General features: G+C 62.0%; 1 non-coding gene across 1 annotated transcript; it reads left to right on the forward strand.

Moving 5' to 3' along the window:
* The first annotated feature begins 229 nt into the window (after window positions 1–229).
* On the forward strand, window positions 230–302 carry TRNAT-UGU (transfer RNA threonine (anticodon UGU)). Its single transcript has one exon. It is a non-coding gene; the product is annotated as a tRNA-Thr (tRNA).
* Window positions 303–3,307: the final 3,005 nt, after the last annotated feature.

Here is a 3,307-nt window from a genome sequence, read left to right on the forward strand (position 1 = left end):
CGCACTGCCGACCCAGGCGGAGCAGCCGCCCGCCGCCCGCCGCCCGAGGGCCCCTTCCGGCGGGCCGCGGGCTCCTCCCGGCGGCGGCCGCGGCGCCGCTCCCCGCGTCGAGCCCTTCCCGCCGGGGCCGGGGGGCGCAGGCGCCCGGCGGCGGGCGGGGGCCCGGCAGGGGGCGGCGGGAAAGGCTCCGCCGGGGCGTTACACACAGCCGGAGCCCCATCGGAGCGGCGGCTCCATAGCTCAGTGGTTAGAGCACTGGTCTTGTAAACCAGGGGTCGCGAGTTCGATCCTCGCTGGGGCCTCGGCGGCTTTTTTAGGTGTCAGTGCCCCTGCCCCCGTGTCCGTGAGTAACGAGATATTTTGGGATGTTTTGGTGGTGGCGGGCTAGAGCTCCGCGGGCTTGTTGTTAAGGGGAACGCTTTGGAAACAAACAGTTTAGGTAAAAGCAGAGTGTTAATAATATTAGTCACCGAATTAACTCGTGGTGATGCCTGGTGGGGCTGGGGAGGAACAATAGACTCCATGGGAAGCAGCGTGGGGATGGCTGAGTAAATATTTGTACAGCTCACATCACAATTTCCCTAATGGGAGTTTGGCAAAATGCTGTTAAGGGGTTTAAAAGGAACAAATTGCCCCTGAGTGGAGAATAAACTGGACAGGATTATCTGACTCTTCACAGCTTGCCCGGGAAGCTGAGCTGTTGGTTTTATTTCTGTGCTGCAAGGTGGACAGAGGAGGTGTAATAATTCTTTGCCTTTTTTTTTTTATTTGTAGGTTATAGAAAGAGCTAGAAACCTCCACATAAATCCTCTTGAGCATCACACTTTAAAAATATATATTTGTGGGGTTTTTTTGAGAAATCTTGTGAGCAAGGCACTTAGTTCCTAGCACTGCAAACACCACAGCAATTGCTACCGACATCAAGCAGAGACATTATCACGTACACTTTGCAAAGGGAGAGGACAACACCTGCGGCTCAGCCGCTGCCAGGGGCTCAAACCGCGGCGGAGCTGTTGAACAGGCCGGCAGGTGCCGGAGGCTGCGGCTTGACGTGCCAGGAAAGACGCGTGGGCTGTGGCGTGGCTCTGCAGCCCGTGTTCCACGCCATCACAGCTTCTCTCCAGCCTGCTTTCTCTGCTGACAGTAAATCAAAGCTGTGGTGATGCACGGGGCTGTGTGAGTTGCCACTGCTGTGGTGAGAGCAGCGGGGGCCTGACAGGCTATCCTTGTGGCAGGAGTCCTGCTCTGCCACGAGGCTCAAAAAACACTTGAATTCGTTGTGCTTTGGGGTTCTTGCACGTAAGAGTTTGCTTGGAATGACTCCTTATTCGCAGCATTGCCTTGCAATCCCAACCGGCAAAACAGTGCTCGGTCCCAGTGTCAGTGTTACCAGATGACCGACATCCCAGCCAGTTCCTTGGTTCAGCAGTCCTGCCCCGCTCCTCGCAGCGGGTTCGTGGAGCTGCTGATAAAACGCATCCCTTGAGAGGACCTGTTCTCCGCAGGGGCTCTGGCCAAAGGCCGGGTGCAGTGCTCCTCTGTTGGCAGGGAGCCGGGTTTTGCCATGATCGACCAGAGCGTGATCAGGTCTCTGTGATGCCACGGGTGATTCCAGAAGCGGTCACGCGTGGAAAGGCTGCGCAGTCTGTTCAGTCCCTCGCGGGATCCTCCAGAACGAAGGTGCAGAAGCTGCCCCTGCAGCTGGAACAGCCCCGTGCGATCGGTGTCTGTGTCCAGGGGACGGGACGACGACACTTTGGCCGTGGAAGAGAAGATCACGCGTGTGGCGCTTGGCTTCCCCACACCCACGGAACATCACAGGAGCGGGGCTCGGCTGCTCCCCTGGGCCAGAGCTGTGTACGTCGGCTGCCACGGACGCCTTTCTGACACGCGGGCAGGTTGCTCCGTGTGCCGCTAGAGCAGTTCGGAAGCGCGAGTGGGAGCCCGCCCCCCCCAGTCCCAGCCCCCCAGCCGCGCTGACATTTCGGGGCCCCCTTGCGGAGCCCCGGCGCCGCCGGAAGGGGCGAGGCGGGCGCGGCCGATGCCGGCGGAGGCCGCCAGGGGGAGCGCCCGCTCCGCCGCGGGGCCGCTCGCTGCGCGGGGCCGGGCCGGGGGGCGCCGCGCGGGGGGCGCCGCTCACCCGGGGCCGCTGGAGCCGCCGGGAACCGAGCGGAGAGCGGGAGGTGCCGGTTCCGGCCCGCAGGACAGAGGGAGCCGGGGCGAGGGAAAGGACAAGGGGCCGCGCTCCTCCTGTCGCCTCCGGAAATCTGTGTCCGAGCTCCCCTCATCCGCGGGGCTGTACCGGGCGCTGCGCGGGGCCGTGGCTGCTGCGGGGCCGCGGGGCGCAGCTGCCCCGGCTGCGGCCGCTCGGCCCTCCATGCAGCGCCGGGAGCGTCGCACGTCCGGCGGGCGAGGCGGTGCACTGCGCGTTGCCTTTAATTCCCAGCTCTGCTGATGCGAGTGGATTTTCATTTCTAACAGGGCCTGTTTTAAAACAGCAGACTCCAAAGCAGATGCTGTCACAGCGGCACTGCTGTCACACCGCACACGGCAGCTGGGTGACTTGCTGCCACCGCTGACCCCGCAGGAACCCGCAGCCGGGGACGGGCCCCTGGGTGAGCGGGGCCGCGCCGCGCCCGGGCTGCGCTGCTGAGCCTCGGCCGCACCGCCCCGTGCCTGCGCTGGGCCCGCCCGGCCCCGCAGCGGCAGCAGCAGCCGGTGCCCCGGCCCTGCCCCCGGGCGCTGCTGCACACGCTGAGTGCAAAGCAGGGACGTGCCCAGGGCGAGAGCGCATCTGGAATATTGTGTCCAGTTCTGGGCCCCTCAGTTCCAGAAGGACAGGGAACTGCTGGAGAGAGTCCAGCGCAGGGCCACAAAGATGATGAAGGGAGTGGAGCATCTCCCTTGTGAGGAAAGGCTGAGGGAGCTGGATCTCTTTAGCTTGGAGAAGAGGAGACTGAGGGGTGACCTCATCAATGTTTATAAATATATAAAGGGTGGGTGTCACGAGGATGGAGCCAGGCTCTTCTCGGTGACAACCAATGATAGGACAAGGGGCAATGGCTACAAACTGGAACACAGGAGGTTCCACTTAAATTTGAGAAGAAACGTCTTTACTTTGAGGGTGCCAGAGCACTGGAACAGGCTGCCCAGGGAGGTTGTGGAGTCTCCTTCTCTGGAGACATTCAAAACCCGCCTGGACACCTTCCTGTGTGACCTCATCTGGGTGTTCCTGCACCGGTGGGGGGATTGGACTGGATGACCTATTGAGGTCCCTTCCAACCACTAACGTTCTGTGATTCTGTGA

The sequence above is a fragment of the Caloenas nicobarica genome, chromosome 5, assembly GCF_036013445.1.
Source record: "Caloenas nicobarica isolate bCalNic1 chromosome 5, bCalNic1.hap1, whole genome shotgun sequence".
In the NCBI taxonomy this organism is placed as follows: Eukaryota; Metazoa; Chordata; class Aves; order Columbiformes; family Columbidae; genus Caloenas; species Caloenas nicobarica.